Source organism: Lynx canadensis, chromosome E1, assembly GCF_007474595.2.
Source record: "Lynx canadensis isolate LIC74 chromosome E1, mLynCan4.pri.v2, whole genome shotgun sequence".
NCBI classification, from domain to species: domain Eukaryota; kingdom Metazoa; phylum Chordata; class Mammalia; order Carnivora; family Felidae; genus Lynx; species Lynx canadensis.
The window spans coordinates 25,522,370-25,542,294 of NC_044316.2; the positions used below are offsets into that span (position 1 = coordinate 25,522,370).

At 36.0% G+C, this 19,925-nt stretch overlaps 1 protein-coding gene across 8 annotated transcripts in view; it reads left to right on the forward strand.

Annotated features, from left to right (window-relative positions):
• Window positions 1-19,925, forward strand: part of BCAS3 (BCAS3 microtubule associated cell migration factor) — a 619,432-nt gene that overhangs the window by 434,420 nt on the left and 165,087 nt on the right. The gene's annotated exons all lie outside the window — the stretch shown is intronic.

A 19,925-nucleotide genomic window follows, 5' to 3' on the forward strand; every position in this document is an offset into this window, starting at 1 on the left:
ATTAAAGAAAAATTACCTCCCAAATTCACAGATTCTGGCTCTTGTATGTTTGGTGAGCTATACACACCCAGTCTGCCATCTTATTCCTTGGAAGTCCTGCTTGGGCATTGTATTTTGAAATCTGTATTACAAAGTCTTTTATCCTTTTATTAGTTTAGTACTTTAAGCCTTAGACATAAGAAAGAAGACTATCAGTGAAAATCAATTGAAATGCAGTTAGATAAAGATCTGTTGTACAAGGCAGAAGGCTTAGTTGCAGCACAATATAATCAATTAGGACCCTCCAGCTGCATACAGAGTTTTACCCAGCCAATCACTTTTCACACGTTTCCTCCATTAGCTTGACTAGAGTTCTTTTTTTTTTTTTTAATGTGAATTATGATGAATGAGATTGTTATTATGAATAGAGAAGATGGGTCATTAACCTACAGAAACCAGACTATGCTGGCGTTTAGTGATTAGGGCTTTCTGCTCCTGCTATCAATACAGTATAAATTTATCTGTCTCAAACTGCAATTGGGAAGCTGTAGCCATTGTTATCTAATTCATTTAACAATGTTATAATCGTAAATTGTTTTTGTTCATCTGGATACTTTACATAACTTTTAAGTTAGTTGTGAGGGTGAAGGAATATAATTTATTAAATAGCAGTGGGAAATTTTTCATGGCTTGAAATCAAATAAATAGCCCTCAGGAATTAGTACTCCCAGGTTTAGCAACCTGTGTATAGCCCTTCAAGATGTCAAAAAGTGGAAATAATGAAGTTTTCATACCCTACATGAAGATGCTGGAGGTTTGCAAAGTAATGACTATTAGCTTATTACAGAAGTCCTGTGGTTGTTAAATTCTAAAAATTAAGTGACCGCTTTTCCTGGGCTTGGGTTGAGGAATTCAAGAGGGAGGAAAAGAGTTGCAGTTTAATGTATCTGCTAAGTGACTAAGATGGGTTACTGGTTAATTGGGCCAATCATCCTAATATTAGCATGTTTTATGAAAAAAAAAATCAATCCTTAGAAAACCTTTACCAGAATAAATTAATAGAAGAGGTCCTCCTATAAACTGTTGATTTATAAGCAAATATGAGGGGTTTTTTGCTCTTAAAATAGTTTTTGATTTTCGTTATTTTAACTTTTTCCTATTCCTGTCTCCTGTTGTCACAGAAAAAGGCATGTGTGTGTGCGTGTGTGTGTGTGTGTCTAGATTATTGGGCATACTCAGCCTTCACAGATGTCAGTGCACGAATAGAAAAATTTTGTTGTCTGCAGGCATGAATAATTTTAACGTTGTATGGAAAGGCAGAAACCGTTGACTGATTGTGGTGGATACGAAAGAAAACCCCAGTAGAGATGCTGTTCTTGAAGTTTAATGTTCAAGCATACCAGCCTTTGAGGTCCATTGATGAAAAGACTTTTGTATTTTGTGCCATGAGGGTGGGGGAGAAGTACTCAGTACTAGAAGAGTTAATAAACACCAAGAGCTGTGCTCATCTTGTAGCTTTAGTAAGCTTTAATCTGTAAGCTTGATTACCTCCTAACCCTCTATCTCTTGCCTCCCCCTTCAAGCACTGCAGGAGCTTTATGGTGGTATTAGTGGCACTTTGCCCAACATTGGCTTTAGGGAAATCATTCTACAAGAAAGAAAAGCAGAAAAGGATCTGTCTGTTGTGTGAGGTCATTAACACAAGAATAACCTTATGAGTTCTAGAGGGCAGGAGGGATGTCTGTCTTTACTAGAAATTTGCAGGTGGAATATCACTATCCTTTTCTTGAAGCCCACCTTGTTCCAGGCCTGGTGGCATACATCATCTGGAAGAGCTCTCTTCAGATACTTTCAGCAGGATACCAGTTGTGTATCATGGAGAGCCCTTTGTATTTGCTGGGATATTTCATAAAAACATGTTTGCAAGCTATAGCTTCTAGGATTCTTTTTTAGAGACACTCACACAGAGTGGCTATGGAATTAATTCTCAGTGTTGAAAATAGTCTAGTGTCTGAGACCAGATTCAGTGCTCCCTGTTTTGCCAAATGTCATTAAGTCATTAGTGTAGGGGACTTGCTGTGAAGGACTGATTAAAAGCTCAGAGAGGCCTTTGTACATTTTTATATTAATCCCAAGAGCTTTACAATATTCTATCTTTTTTTTCTAATGAGTAGTTTGAGACGATATTATTTCACTTAAAAAATTTTGAAAGATAAACAAAGAAAATGATTATGGCCACAGGTAAGAGATTAAATGATTCAGCTAACAAGCTGTAATAAATAAATACTGAGCTAATATACTGTTACACTGGGAGCCACTGGGTAGAAATAACGTTGTTTGAATTTAAACCCTGTGTTATCAGAGGATGTAAGAGAAACAGTGAAAATTGTCACTGTTACTGTTACCCCCGGGTGTCACCAAAGAACAGGTGTGCCTTACAAGTCTGAGGAAACAACTCAGAGGGACTCTTGCAGCAAGTAATGGGCAAGTGTTGGCTGACACTTGCTACCTTTATCAGGAGCATTGGTCCTGTGCTGTGTGTCTGTGCAACGGACCAAAAAGCAGCAGTCCAGCCTCACAGATGGTTTTGCCTACAACTGGCTTTGTTCTTTAGGCACAGAATAAAATTGAATTGAGGGGGAAGTAAAATGACCATGTAGAGCCCAAGGATAGAATATAAGCTCTCTAGAGCCTTATCTTCTGTCCGTGAATTCCCAGTAGCTGCAATAGTCCCTGGCAGATAATGGTGATTTGATATGAAATTTGAATCCATTAATTGCCATGACTGATAAGAGACAAGAGATGATCAGATCTGGGCCTTATACTTCTATGGTAAGACCTAGAACACTGCGGGCCCACTGATGGTGGTCAAGGGAAGGATTTTAAGCAGCTCAGAACAAAGTATGGAGTTGCGAGGAGATAATGCCAACCACAGCTCAGTACTGGGAAGCTACTCACTGCAGGTTACGTTCGTTCTCTTTGAACCTTTGTTCAACCATTTATGGATCGATATGCCCAGAAACATGTGTTCATTCTAATTGTGACTTGTTGAAGGAATTGTTTCCTTAATACAAGAACCTTCTTTTGAGGTCCTCCTCCTCTTCAAGTGTTGAATGCCATTTAAAAATTTTTGCTATTATAGTTTTCCATTAAGAAATTTCCTCCATTTTAAAATTTATAGTTTCTTGCTTTTAGAAAACTTTGGTCATTTGCATATTTACACATTTCATGTGTCAGTGGCCAAGTTGTCCATGACAGGAAAATTCTTTGGCAAAAGCCTCACAAGAACAAAGGCTTAAACCTGGTCTTAAGTGTGGCTTTTAGAAAAATGTGTTTTCTTTTTTTTTTTTTTTAAGTTGATTTATTTATTTTGTAATGTCTACACCCAACATGGGGCTTGAACCCACAATCAAGAGTTGTATGCTCAGGGCGCCTGGGTGGCTCAGTCAGTTGAGTGTCCAACTTTGGCTCAGGTCGTGATCTCACGGTCCGTGAGTTTGAGCCCCACATCGAGCTGTGTGCTGGCTTTGTGGAGCCTGCTTGGGATTCTGTCTCTCTCCCTGTCTCTGCCCCTCCCCTGCTTGTGCTCTTTCTTTCTCTCAAAAAAACAAAAACAAAAACAAAGAAAAACAGTTATGTGCTCTACCTGCTGAGCCACCCAGGCACCCCTAGACAAATGTGTTTTCCAATATGTTGTTCCACATTAGTAAGAGATGTCTCCTTATCTTGGTAGTTCAAAATAAAAATATTATTTTAATTTAAATATCTTTCATTAAAATATATTACTTTAATTCATATGATGCTTCAAGCTAAATATTGTATAACAGACTTATAAAAATACTATAAACATATGTTTGTTATTTTTTAACATGAGGTTTGCTAAGAGTAATGATAATTAAAAAGTAATTTATCCCTGGGAAATCACAGGTAAGGTTATATGTAAAAATTAATTCTAAATAGGATCATAAATATAAAGACTAAAACTGTAAACTTTACTTTAAGAAGAAAAACTAGGAGCATATCTATTTGTTCTTGATTTTGGCAGAGATTTTTAGATGGGATGCAAAACCTTGAACCAGAAAAAGTAACTGACACATCAGACTAAGTCAAAATTGTAAATGCTTGCCCTTGGAAAACTATTGTTAAGAAAATGAAAAGGCAAGCCACAGACTGGAAGAAAATCTTCTCAGAACATATACATTTGATCCTCTTCCTCACAGATTCCATATTTGCGAGTTTACCCGCGTACCAAAATTTATTTGTAACCCCAAACCAAAACCTGTTTGCTGTGCTTTCTTGGACAGATGGGTAAAGCTGCAAAAAATTTCAATTGCCTGACATGCACTTTCTCAACTGACTTCAAATAATGTGACACTTGCTTTGCCTTATTTGAGCTCTCATGCTATGGTTAAATGTTCTTTTTCTGATCTATTTAGTGTTCCATTTTTTTTTTTTTTTGCATTGTTGTGTTTTTGTTAGTGATTTCACCATTTAAAACAACCCCCAAGCATAGTGCTGAAGTCCTATCTAGTGTTCCTAAGTGCAGGAAGGCTGCAATGTGTCTCACACACACACACACAAAATAGACATGTTACTTGAACTTAGTTCGTGTATGAGTTATAATTCTGTTGGCCATGAGTACAATGCTAATGAATTAACAATACGATACATACAGAAAAAGGAAGAGGAATTCATTGATCCGTACATGAAGCTGCTCTGGGAAATGCTAGAGTAACATCTAGCAGGGAAAGCAGCTAAATTTCTGGATTTAGGAGATGACAACTGATAAAAATTGTGGTGGACAGTATTGTTAAAAAGGTAAAGTTATATACAAATTAATTGTAAATGGTATCATAAGTCTAAAGTAAGAGCTAAAACTGAAAAGAACTTTATAGTCACATTACCCAGGGTCGGGAAAACCTTACACCGATTTTGATTAGTGCCGGCTGGCTTGCATATTTCCAAAGACAGTATAGCACAAAAATGCTAAATTTGTAATCAAGGAAAGTTCTGTAGATTGGGAGGTTGCAGAAAAATTTTTTTTAAATACCTGCTAAGTGATAGGAAAAAAGTTAAGTGGATGAGAAGGTTTTTGATGCTTTATTGTTATTATTATCATTATCATTACTATTATTATTAATATTGAAGTGTAATTGACATACAATATCCTGTTAGTTTCAGGTGTATATCATAGTAGTGCAGTATTTTAATATATTATGAAATGATTCTCACGATAAGTTTAGTTATCATCTGTCACCATACAAAGCTATTACAGTATTAGTGCCTATATTCTCTATGCTGTATTTTTTATTCCCATGACTTATTTATTTTATAACTGGAAGTTTGTACCTCTTAATCCCTTTCACCTATTTTACCCACCTCCCTCAAACTCTCTGGTAACCGACAGTTTGTTTACTGTATCTATGAGTTTGTTTTGGTTTTGTTTCTTTCTTTTATTTATTTATTTATTTTTAAAAATTTTTTCTTTTAACGTTTATTTATTTTTGAGACAGAGAGAGACAGAGCATGAACAGGGGAGGGTCAGAGAGAGAGAGGGAGACACAGAATCCGAAACAGGCTCAAGGTTCTGAGCTGTCAGCACAGAGCCCGACGCGGGGCTTGAACTCACGAACCGCGAGATCATGACCTGAGCCGAAGTCGGCCGCCCAACCGACTGAGCCACTCAGGTGCCCCTTTCTTTTATTTTTTAAATTCCACATATAAGTGAAATCCTATGGTGTTTGTCTTTCTCTGTCTGACTTCTGCATAGTACCCTCTAGGTCCATCCATGTTGTTACAAATGGCATTCTTTTTTATGGCTGAGTCAAATTCACACACACCACATCTTCTTTATCCATTCATCTATCAATGGACACTTGAGTTGCTTCCGTATCTTGGCTATTGTAAATAATGCTGCAATGAACATAGGAGTGCATATATCTCTTCAGATTGGGGTTTTTATTTTCTTTGCATAAATACCCAGAAGTAGAATTGGTAGATTATATGATACTTATATTTTTAATTTTTTGAGGCACTTCTATACTGTTTTCCACTGTGGCCGCACCAATTTGCATTCCCACCAACAGTATATACAAGGGTTCACTTTTCTCCACATCCTCAACAACACTTGTTTTTTTAATTCTTTTTTATAATTGCTGATCTGACAGGTATGAGGTGATATCTCCTGATCTTGATTTGCATATCCCTGATAATGATGTAGAGCATTTTTTTTATTTGCCTGTTGGCCTTTCAATGCTTTTGAGACTAGTTTTCAACGCTGATGAGACATTGGCAAATGAACCATATAATGTAAATGGCATTTCATTTGATGACAGTGTTGTGATCCCAAGCTCACGGGAACCTTGCTCTAGTTTTCCCTTAGGAAATTTCTCTTATAACTCAATAATGAGAAACACAATTCAAAATGTGGGCAAAGAGACTTCACCAAAGAAGATTTTAAAAGTGACAAATAAGTATATAAAAAGGTACTCTGACATTGGGGAAATGATACTGTATGCTACGAGAATGACTAAAATTTAAAAGACTACTAATACCAAGTGTTGATGAGGATATGGAGAAACTGCAGAACGCTTATGCATTATTGTTGGAAATGCAAAATGGTATAGCCACTTTGTAAACTAGTTTGGTAGTTTCTTATAAACATACATCTACCATATGATTCCACCATTCCACTCATAGGTATTTACTCAAAAGAAATGAAAACATACGTTTATTCAAAGACTTGTACTCAGATGTTCATTGCAGCTTCATTCATAATAGCCAAAACCTTGAAACAAACCAAATGTTCATCAGCTTATGAACAGACAACAAAAGCTGTGTTCTATCCCTGCTTAGCAATAAAAGGAAGGGGAGTACTGATTGATACACGTAACAAAGTGCATGAATTGGAAAAGCATTAGGTTAAGTTAAAAAAGACAGACATAAAACACGACACATGATTCCATTTATATGAAATTCTAGAAAAGACAAAACTGTAGAGATAGAATGCAGATCAGTGAATGTCAGGGGCCAGGAGTTGGGGGACAGGTATTGACTTCTAAAAGGCACGTGCAGACCTTTTGGAGTGATGGAAATATTCTATATCTTGACTGTGGTGATTGATTGCATATTATATAGATTAAAAAAAACCTCTCATATTAATGCCCTTCTGAAGCTAATTAAAACAACAGCAACAATAAAACTTACCAGAATCGATAAGGCCCAGCATAATAAAACTGTGCCTACTTTTTTTCAACTTAAAACAAATAAAAGGTTTTTTTTTTTTTTTGTATTTGAATTTATAGGTCTTCAGCCCAACAAGGGCTACTGATCATGTGGAGTTATCTTCATATAAGCCAGTAATAATTAAAATTTTTCTTTTTTTGAATAGCTAATGGGCTAATGGTTTAAATACTTATCCATATTCTAGTATGTTCTTCTCTTCTATGACCATGCTGTGACCTCTGAAAACAAAAGTTAGAGATCGGAAGTAACTAACTGACAATTACAGTGGTTGATACACTCCAGTTTAAATAGAAGTGTCCTCGGTTAAAATATGGTTCATTCATCGGTCAAACTGTCCTTATTTCCTTTAATTGAATTAAGATGGACAAATGAGAGATGTGTGCAAGACAGAAAAAAATCCTTTCACAAATCACTGTTATCCTCCCTTTGAGTGTAAAACGAATCAATTAAAAGCATGTCAAAGTATCTTTCACTCTTGAACAACTTTAAAGCAGAAAACATTTTACAAAAATAAAAATTTGACTGAGAAATGGAGAGAAACTGGTTACTTTTTATAGTTAAACATAATTTAATTTTATCTCCAAGAACTGTGGATTATATTACTTTATATGCTCTCGTTTGGTTACAAATTATAACTGTGCTACAAAGCCTTCATCTTTCATCTTATCTTCAACTTGGAAATAGAAAGAAGAAAATAGAAAATAGAAGAAAACAGTCAATTCACAGTTGTCTATACACAATTTGGTTTCATCTGTACATATACTACATAGTATTCCTGGAGGAGGGATGTGGGAGTCGGATAGAAGGTAAAATGTAATTTTTATTTTTCCACCTAGTTAGGCAGCTAGTTTGAAAAATGTGGCATCCCTACTCTTTGTATTCCATTAAATTATTATTGATTTGTACTATATCTTATGTGTGGATTCATACACATTCTATAAAGTAATTTTTAACCTGTGCATTAAAGTGAATTTTATTAAAATTAGTTATCTGCTCCTGTATTTTACCTCTATTTTCACTAGTCTACACATGCAAATCTATACCGCTTAACTCAGAGCCTGCTTCCTGTTTGTAATTTGTATCTTTTCATACTTAAATATATTTTTCCAGCTCTCTAAATTTGGTTATAGATAGGCTCATAATTTGTGTTGTTTATTCATTTGAATTTTTTTGTTTTTAATGTTTTTAATCTTAATAGGCTCAAAATTCAAACCTGTAATACAAAAGGTACATAATGAAAAACCTCTCTTCTACCCCAATAACATTATCAGTTTTTTAATCCTTCCAGATATGTTTTATGCAATATATATTCGGGTTAAAGGGAAAAAAATGAAGCAAACTTTATAAATTGGGGCCAGGATCAAAATTTCAATTAGAGTACTGCCAGTTTCTACCTGTTGATTTGTATAGAATCACCTTGACAACATAAACCAGATCTAAGTTTTTAAGCGTTATCAGTGACATCAAGATAGACTCTTCAATAGGAGATTTTAAGAACTTAAAATACTCTGAATGTCAGGCTTTTGGAGTTTCTTTTCTCTGGACTTGATGTCTATGACATGTGTTCCAGGCTAGAATTCTGGTATGTCTGTGAAATTTCTCTCTTGTCATTTACCTTTTAGTATGGACCATGCCAGTGAAAGACAGCATAGATATGAATTATTGAGTAGACTGATCCCAACACATCTAGCCAGGGGATTTTCCCTTACTTTTATAATCTATACTTTATTTTTTTTTATTAAAGTTTATTTATTTTTGAGAGAGAGAAACAGACAGAATGTGAGCGGGGGAGGTGCAGAGAGAGAGGGAGACACAGAATCCGAAGCAGGCTCCAGGCTCTCAGCTGTCAGCACAGAGCCCAACGTGGGGCTCGAACTCACAGACCGCGAGATCATGACCTGAGCCGAAATCGGACGCTTAACCGACTGAGCCACCCAGGTGCCCCTATAGTCTATACTTTAAAAAAATGTCCTAAAATACCCAGGGCTGAGAATACTAATTTTCCCCCTTCCATAACAAATAAATAAATAAACATTTATAGACATAGGAGAGGAAACTAAAATCCAGAAGAACATTGGCAAACATGTTCAGGATTATTTATTGATGGTTTTGCTCATTGGCAGTATATAGTGTGTGTCACTTGTCATTAGCAGTAACAATTTCAGCACGTTATGTTCTCTTTTTATTTACTCTGGTGGCAACATGTTTCTGAACAGGGCCACTGGCTGTGGGTCAAGAGGTCAGTCTTTGAGGTTAAGAGTGGATGGGGTCATTTGCTATTAACCTAAGATTAGCAGCTAAGTTTTTTCTCTTTTTTTTTTTCTTTTTAGCAGATTGCCTCCTATTTGTGTAACATGCCAAATTAATCTTGCCCAATTTTAGAAGAACTTCTCCTTTCTGATCTGAATTTTAGTTAAGTATTCATAAAGGTGTTTTTTCTATACAGATCTCCTACCAGACCCTTTTTCTAGTCCATGAAGCAATGTGAACTTTTTGTAAGATTTAAAAAATTTCTTACCCTCAGCATCCATTTCCCAATGTACAAATGCAGCTATTTTTTTTAATAGTTTTCAACTTTTACATTTTTCCCCACCCATTTGCATACCAAACTAACCGATCCACAGCACAATTTTAGGATTTCAGAGATGTGTTCTCCCCTGAGATAGCCTGTCTCCTTGCTATTAAACAATGTCCAACTTTTAAACTAGCAAGTTTTGTTATTGTTATAGTTGTTTAATTTTAGGGCCCTATTTAGGTGGTTCCCGGATATCTGAAACCTTCTTGTTCTACCTTTCAGCAAAAAGAATCACCTGTTATAATGCAGTTTCATCAGTTGCCCTGTAAAAAGTGTTCTCTGTGGAATTTCCCCCATGAGAATTTCCACACAATTCCTAGTTTATATCCTGGTATAAACCACAAGCCTGTTCCAGTTGGTAAGTCAGTGTTAGGTCTCTTATACAAAAGTTGTTTCTCTTCTGTCTTAGCTCATTTGATTACTAAAAAGACATTTTACTTGCCTTTAAACAACTTTATTGCTATTGATGATTTGCTTTCTTTCTCTCTATAACCTTAGCAGTAGGGCTTAGCCTGTGGATAAGCTTATAATGAATACACTGTGGGTGGAAGGTACAACAAGCAGGGAAAGTTCTTTAACACAGACTTCTCAGAGTGCAATGTTGAGCTTAATGGGTAAAAAGGAGAGGAAGTAATGTATGTACATAAAAACTTCAATTAAACTTATGGTAAGAGAGAGATTAAAATCAACTGGATTTTTAATAATATTATGCAGAAAGGAACAGCAGACTTCAAAGGGCATGCCCTTTGTTGCTAAGTTCCTTTATATGCTTGGTGTTCAGGAAGGTAGAGAATATTTAAGGAAAGCTTTCTGGAGATAAGGTATCCAGGATGAGGAGCAATTCAGGTAGACAGTATAGCATAAGTAAAGGTTTAGAGACAAGAAAAGCCATGGTATATTCAAAGGTCTCATAAGGAGGTTGACATTGCCATAATATAAATTCCTAGGCAGAGAGTTATAGGAGATGAATCCAGAACAGTGTGTGGGAATGGAGAAGGGTTTTAAGCAGAAGAGGAGTGATATAATCAGGCTTGCATTTTATTTTATTTTATTTTATTTTATTTTATTTTATTTTATTTTTTTTTTATTTTTTTATTTTTATTTTTCCTTTTTGCCTAACTTCTTTGATTTTATTATTTATATTTTATAGATGACATATATTCGTTTCAGGTGTACAACATAGTGATTCAGCAATTATATGTTACAGAATGCTCCAGTTGGTAGCTATAGAGAAGGCAGATATGAAGAAAGGTTAAAACTGGAGTCGGGGAGAACACGCATAGTATTGACCTGACCTACGACAGCGGTAAACGGAAGTAGGAAGTTGAGAAGTGTTTAGCAGTAAAAATTGTCAGACGTGGTGATTGGATATCAGGCATGGGGAAGGGGGAGGAGTTTAAATATGAATCTCAGGTTTCTGTCTGTGCTTATTGAATGGAAGAGAAAATATAAGGGACAAGCAGATAAATGGGGAACTTAATATTTTAAATTTTAGCAATGTTGAAAGTGATGTACCTATAAGAACCAAGGTAGAACACCTGGCCCTGAGTAAAAATATGTGAGTTATCAGTGTAGATGAAAGAGAAATTGTATGGAATGAGAAAAATAGTTGGTCAGGAGCAGACCCTGAAAATCAGCAAAATATTAGAGGCCTTCAAAAGATGATTTGTTCAGAAGGAGCTGTCAGAGAATCAGGACTAGAACCCAAAAGTACATTGCCACCAGAAGTGATGGGGGTAGTGGGTGGGGAGGATTTCAAACAGCAGTGTCATTAAATGTAGGATAGTACAATGATCCTGGCTAATAAAGATAGAAATATACATTGGATTTAGCAATTAGCAAGTCATTAGGGGCATTAGCAAGAATAGTTTTGAGTATAGCAATCAAGATGAGAGCCACACTACCACAAATTATGGAGTGAATAGAAATGACTAGGGAGTGAGAAAATAGGACATGGGAACTCATTTTCAAAAGGGTTTTTTTTTTTCTTTTAAAAAACTTGAGCTTATTCATAGTCTGAGGGAAGGATGCAGAATCAGGGGATGAATTAGAAATTGAAGAGAGATCAGATGCCTGACAGAGCAAGCAGGAGGAGATTGGGTTGGAGATCTTGAAAAGAAGGAGGGAGAGCTCAGATTTATGTAATAGGAAGAAATAGCTCTAGGTGGATGAGGATATATTTACATGTGAAGACAGTCAGTTGAGGGATTTAGTTGGTTGGCCCCAAGCTCATATTATCTCCCTTCTCTTGCCTTCTGTGCATTTAAGAATAATTATTCTTCTCGCCTCTGCTCGATTTTTACTTTTTTAAAGACATATACGTACATAGTCTGTAACCATAAAAATTTTAATATCACAGCCATAGAAAAAGAAAATAGAGAATACCCGTTAACATACTTGCAGAGTTAACAGTGTGGTATAACCTTTCACCCCTCTTCTGTGTGTATGAGTGTATTTTTAAAGTGACTATGTAGTATTCTGTAATTTATTTAACCAGTCTCGTGTTAATAAATACTTTATTTGTTCCTTTGCTTTTGTTTGTTTCACTATTGTTAGCTTTGTTTTTTGCTTTTATAAACAATGAATTCCTTGTACATTTTGGTACATTTATGTTATTATTTTCTCAGGATAAATTTTCCAGCAGTAGAATGGCTGCTCCATCAAGTATGTGTTCTGTTAGAGTTTTTGATGTACGTTGACCAAATCACTTTCCAAACAGATTGTCACATTTGCACTACCATAAAAGTATAAGAGAATGGTTTCTCTTTACTCTCTTAACTGTTTGCCAACCCAGTATGCAAAAGTGGTGTCTTTTAAGTTTGCATTTCTTCTTCTTCTTTTTTTTTTTAATGTTTTTTAATGTTTATTTTGAGAGAGAGAGAGAGAGAGAGACAGAGTGTGAGTGGGGGAGGGGCAGAGAGAGAGGGAGACACAGAATCCGAGGCAGGCTCCAGGCTCCGAGCTGTCAGCACAGAGCCCGGCATGGGACTTGAACTCACAAACTGTGAGATCATGAGCTGAGCAGAAGTCGGACGCTTAACTGACTGAGCTACCCAGGTGCCCTGAGTTTGCATTTCTTTGACGTTGAATACTTTTTATTTGTTTTGATCATTTAAGAGGGTATATTTTAATTTGAGTATTTTTCACTCATTTCTTGAATAATCAAAAGTATAAGAAATTAATTGCAATTATAATTATAAATTATAAGAAGTTTTCATCATGACTTATATTTATAAGTATCTGTGATATAGCAATAATAAGGCCTTTTTGGCTTAGAAGAAAATCAAAAGGTCAATGACATGGAGACTACTAAAAAGTTGGTTGGAGAAACTCTTTTAGTAAAAATGATGTTATAAGTCTATACCTTGATGATAAACTATTGGAAAAACAAAAGAGGAAAAAAACAGAAAAGAAAATTTGGAATATATGACAAAGATCAAAAATAGGACAAACATCTCCCTGGACCAAAATTGGAACAGAAAGGTAAGGGGCCAAGAGGTGGAGAATATGGGTGTTAGTGTCTGAAAGATGGCTCAAGTGTCTGGGAGTTAGACTTCTACAGAAGGACTGTTGCCAAGAGCTGTGGCTTGTTTGAAACTGAATGCCCATGGGGCGCCTGGGTGGCGCAGTCGGTTGAGCGTCCGACTTCAGCCAGGTCACGATCTCGCGGCCCGTGAGTTCGAGCCCCGTGTCAGGCTCTGGGCTGATGGCTCAGAGCCTGGAGCCTGTTCCGATTCTGTGTCTCCCTCTCTCTCTGCCCCTCCCCCGTTCATGCTCTGTCTCTCTCTGTCCCAAAAATAAATAAACGTTGAAAAAAAAATAAATAAAATAAAATAAAATAAAAAGAAACTGAATGCCCAAGAAGGTGGGAAGACAAAGACCGCCTTAGGAACTGACTCATTTTCTGATTTGGATTTTCCCCAGTGTTACCAAGGGATCTGATCCCTAGTTGTTCAATATAAGACCAAATTCTGGACTGGAGTTTTAGAGATTCCATAGAGGCAGCCATTAAACTGGAAGACAAGGAGTGGTATACTCATAGAGAAAGCAGAAATAAATCACTGTAACTCAGATCAAAGGTGAGCCTACAAATCAAATGTCAAAATCCATAAAATAAAATAATGTATTAATACCAAAAAAGACAGACAATAAAGTCAGCAGATAGGAGATGAATTCACTCAGATGAAAGGAAAATAATAGAAAAATCTGAAAGAAAACCTTTATATTTCAAATTTTCAAAAGGATAAAGGAATAGCTTTATAAAACAAATCATAAAATGAAGCCAGCAGAAATGAAATTAGACAAGAATAAATGAATATGAGAAAAAAATCACTTCAGAATATTAGTAATAAAATAATAAGGACATTGACATTTTAAAACTCAGTAACAATTTCAGGCTGTGTTTTTGGATAGTTGTTCTCAGAAAGCAGCACAGAGATATAAACATGTGAAAGAGTTAAGAAACAAGGAGTTGAGAAACTTCAATATATATTTAATAAGAGTTCCAAAATAATAAGAAACAACATTCACATTATAACTAAGAATTTTACAGAATTGGAGAGATTTAGTCCTCAAATTGAAAGTTTAACTTGAGCAGAATATATATAAATAAATTCACGTCTGTATGCTTTATAGTAAAATTGAAGACCACTGTTTTAAAAAGCTAATAGAGAGAAAAGACATATTACCTACCTAGGTATGAAAATTACATAGATCATAGACTTCTATTGGATGGCATTAGATGCCAGAAAATAATGTGGTAATATACCAAAGTGCTGAGCAAAAATAATTCTTAAATTACAATTCTATACCCAGCTAAAATTAGCATTCAGTACTTTCACACTATAGTAAATATTTACTACTGTCTTGTACTTGCTGAAAAGAAAATCCTTTAAAGATGTACTTTATCACAACATTGTGAATTCAGAGGAAAAGAGTGATGTGCACAATAGAGAATTATGTTGGTAATTAACTTTGAATGTTATAGTAGTAATATAATAACATTACTTTTCATGTGATCATATATATTGTATGAAACTACAATCCCAGACAATAAGGACAAGATGTGGGGCTGTTCAGCATCAATTAAAGCATATTTAGGACAAATACTGTGATATTAAGTAACTTAGAGAAATGAATAGTTGTGTACAGTGTGAGAAAAATTAAGGGTAAGCCATTAATAAAAATACACTCTGTAGCTTTCAAATGTAGAGAGAAAAATGATTATAGAAAAGCAGTAGAAATAAACTAGGCACACCTGGGTGACTCACTCAGTTAAGCAACCAACTCTTGATCTCATCTCAGGTCTTGATCTCAATGTCTTGAGTTGGGCTCCATGCTGGGCATGATACCTACTTAAAAAACAAGAAAAGAAAAAGAAATTAAGTAAATAAAAGTGCAATAGAAGGCACAGAAGAACGAAGCATACAAAATAAGATGGTAGAGGGGCACCTGGGTGGCTCAATTGGTTGAGCATCCAGCTCTTGATCTTGGCTCAAGTCATGATCTCACGGTTATGGGATCGAGCCCCGCATCAGGCCCTGCACCAATGATGAGGAGCCTGCTTGGAATTCTCTCTCACTCTCTCTCTGCCCCTCCCCTACTCATGCACACACATGCACTCTCTCTTTCTTTCTCTCTCTCTCTCTCACTCTCTCCCACAAAATAAATAAACATTAAAAAAATAAGGTGGTAGAATTAAGCCCTAGTATATCAATAATTAAGATAAATATAAAAAGATACAATATTGAATTTTCGAAAATCTAATTACATTCTGCTTACAAATAAAGTATATCTGGAGGTTGTGCCATCAGCTTGTGCCAATGGTGTGAAATTTTCAGTCAGGATCTGCTATAGCAGAAGCAACAAATGGTTTCATTTTCTTTTCCTCATTATTCCAAATATGTTTATGTCAGAGAAATAAAATATTGCTTTGTGATTTCACAGATTTTGTCATTAGTTAATCAGAGTTCATAGAAGCTTCAAAGATCCCATCAGTTAATTCCCCCAGCACTCGAAATTTTCATTGTGCTAAAGCTGATTGAAATTCTGATCTGCCTTTAAAGCAATTCCAGACCTCAAGCTTCTGAGGATTTTAAAAAGATATACTAAGTATGTGACGCTTAAATTCATAGGCTAAATTTCCTTTTGGATTGTTTTTCAAAGACTGAAAATGCCTGTCAGGAAATATTTTCTCTTTCCATCTCCCAGCTTCCCTATTTGTCAACTATTCTATCCTGACCTCTAAGATGGGGTTCACATTTTAATTACAGTTATGTATGGCAGTCTCCATCTGCCATAGCCAGCCAGCCAGCCTGCAGGCTTGACAGGAGAGAAAGAGACAACCTAATACAGGACCTCTTTTTGACAAGCTATCTTGCTACTTTCCCTTTACCATTAGAGTCTCAAAATAATAATCTGTTGCAATGACTAAATGACCCAGTAAATCATCAAATACTACAAATCTTCAGTTCTTGTAGATGTATCACTTTAAGCATCAACAATCAAGTTCTTTTTAATCAAATTTCCTCATTTTCCACATATGCCATTGGTCCTTATGGCCAGAAGGACTTAGTATAGTTTATGAAAGTTGTAAAAATTTGCTGTTTACTCTCTTATTCCCATTTAACTGCAGATGAAATATTCGTTGTTTAGGATAAATTCATCATTTAGGATAAATTCCCTCCCATCCCTGTGGGTCCCTCTCTCCCAACTAACTGTTCTCTCCCTAAGAATATTTCTAAACTTTCTAGTTCGTTGTGACTATAGTTATCCACAGATTAAACATAGATTTATTCTGGTTGGTAATGAGCATCATAAGTGATCTGATTAGATCCTTAGGAATGATTATTGGTAGGCTATAGTAATAAAACCCAAACTGCTTTTCTTTTTGTCCTGTTAAGGTACAGGAATCTAAATTTTTTTCTTTATGGACGTTAACATCAGAAGCATATATACATAGTCTTAAAACTGAAAATATAACTTCTTTTTACCTCTTGTATAATTATACAGGCCATTGCCTCTGTAGTTCTACCTAGAGAACTTTTGGGGTTCATACTTGTACAAGGGAAAACTAATTTATTGCTGCTGATAAATTCTTGCTCTGACCCTCGCTGGAAATCACTGCAGTCTGAATTACTGAAGAGAAGCTATTCCATAACACAGTGAATCTCAGAATTTATTTTTTCAACTGATACTTCCAGCTCTGGATTCTGTGACATTTGCCCAAAGGGAAACACCGGCCCCTTGGATTATACTGTGCATCCATTGTCTGAACTGTCACAGCAATAGCGCGTAAAGCTGTTTGCATAGCGTGCTAACTCTATCAGGGTCAGTTCCAGTCTGTGGCCGCTAAAAATGAAAACCATGCCCCAACCGGGACAAGAGCAGGGTCAACAGCTGGCAAAGGATATGGCAATCATTTATATAAATATGCTTTCTCAAGCCCACAAAAACAAAAAACCCCAACCCAACAGCTGGGAAGGGTTGGAAGTAGCCCCAAGGCTGGTTAGTCCCCTTCCAGATGGGGAGGTTAGACTGGGGCTAGCCAGACTGCTCCACATAGACTTCCGATTCGCATTAGAAATGAAAAGAGGAGAGGAAAGGGAAAAGGAAGAAAGGCTACAAGCATGACTGCTCTGTTTTTCACCTAACTTAATCAAATAAGTGAAGACTTTCCGAGACGGAAGGCTTGCATTTATCGGTATTCATTTTTTCTGTTTATCATAGTGTCTAATACACGTCTTAACTGCTTAAACAGAAAGCATATATGCTCTAAAGTATAGTTTATATATAATGTCATGGTTATTTGTAGACAGATTGAAGAACCGATCTCAGATTTATATCCTGTTTACATCTTCCAAACACTTATGTAGAACATTCAATGCTAGAGAAGATAATAATTGTGGTGTTGGCTCACTCCCAGAACTTTATCCAAGGGATAGGGTTCATTTTTGTAATTTGATTTGCTTTATAATACATCGTTATTGCACATCTAATATATCCAACAGAAAAACGAATACCATTTTCCTGAGTTCATCTTAAGGTTGCATACCATGAGACAAAGTATTATTTTTATAACCTGTTGTTGCTACAAGAGGCAAAGGTGGAGAGTATATGACTTTCAAACTCTTCCAGAGTGACATAGTGAAATAAAAGACACCACAATGAAGATGAAAAATTTGTTCTCATTATCTAGAAATGGGCAGCCTCCTCCCTAATAATGGAAAGTTCTGCTGAAGCCAAATTGAATGGCAAGCAGCACTTTCCTCCTCTCCAGCCTTATATTTGCTTAAGGGAAAGCTTACATAATGAATACATTTTTTTAGGTGTAGGATGAGCTCATGCTATTGGAATCCATAAAGAGACATAAATTAGGGTCTTTTGCCAAAATGGAGACGTTGTCTTAGAGAATGCTAGTCTGACACAGAAGTTAAATAACGCTTTTTCCTTCTTGTAATGATCCGCCTGAAACAAACATTTTAGCTCTACTCATGGAATGTAACAACTAGAAGGAACTTTTAGTGATCATCTGAGATACTTCCTCTCATCTTCCCGCCAGAGTAGTGGAGGTCACAAAGGTAGGGTGTGTAGCTGGTGGATGCGGTGGACCCCTAGTCAGGCATGCATACATACAGACCCGGGGCTTAGGAAGAACAGCGCTAGTCCAAGCTGGGTAAAGAGCTATAGAAGCCTGAGATCATCAGTGCCATCTGCTGATCCCAGATACACCCCAATTTACTCTGTAACTGCGCTTGCTTTCCACTCTGGTCTGTAGCCCTAGAGGATCAAAGCAAGTGTTTCTCAAGCATCAACATTTTATTAGATATTCTGGTGGTTTCTAGATGATGTTTTAGTCAGGTTATTTCCATGGATAAGTAATAAGGTAAGTGTGCTAAGAATGTGTCAGGAGTTTATCCTCGCTGTGTATGTAGTACTTACTAGATGTTAAGCATTCGGAGGGCAAGAAAACTAGGTCTTACTCATTTGTATCCACAGAGTCTTGCACATACGAGTGTCTAGTCGATGTTTGCTGATGGGAAATTTAAATAAGGTACAGGAAATGCTGATTTTGAAATCATTGTCTCATTTAAATGTTTTCTTCTAGAATACCTACAGTCGCTTAATGTTGAATTTTTTGAGGGGGGTGCTTTTTATTACCTTAATTTACACGCCAGTTCAGTTATATTTTATAGGAGAGGGAGAATATGGCAAAGGGGTTTCTGACAAATTGTCATTGCTATCCCTGCTATTTTCTGTGCCGGTACCCAGCCCTTTTTAAAAAGTTTCTGTGCACTTACTTCTGGTTAATCTATTTAACTTGAATACATGTTCAATTCATCTCAAACATCTTCCTAGCATTTATCTACAAACTTTAAGTATAAAAGCAAGACTGAGGCTTAGAAGTGTGCTCAGAATTTAAGAACTAGTGGCTTAATTTCCTGACTCTGAGTATCTAAATGTTTCCTTAGATTGATGCAGATTAGTTTAACATAATTGGAAGTTTGAAAGGTACATGCTTCCAAAGCTTTTAAGGTAATGATACTTAGAAATCACTGATTCTTCCCTGATGACTAAGGTCTCTAATATATGTTTACAAACTCCAAAGACTTTTGAATATATTTTTATCATACTTTGGTTACTAGTAATATATAATGGAAACAAATATTTTTCTTCATTTTGTAATTTTTAGTGAAGAAAAGTATTTGGTAGAGGCTTCTGAATTTAAAGTAGCTCTGTATCTTCTTTTTATGTTTCTTGAAACTTTCCCACTCTACAATTCATTATGGTCTTGCTAGGATATACCAGGAAGATAGTTTTTCCTTCCATTTTCTCTTCCTCTTCTAGCCATTTGTGTACCATGTACAACCATATAAGACATAGGTTTATATCTGTTCTGTTGAACTGAATGTATATGACACCAGCCAGCCTTACTCTTCCTCTCCATCCTGCCATGGCTATAACTACTTCCCTATCAAATGTTAGAGAAACAGAGAGAGGAGACCAGTATGTGGTGTTAATCAGTGTGGTGTTAATCAATGTGGTGTTAATCTTGACACTATATGACTGCCACTTTCCTCTCTTGTTTTAAAGGCAAATAGTACCAAGACAAATTTAGGATATGATT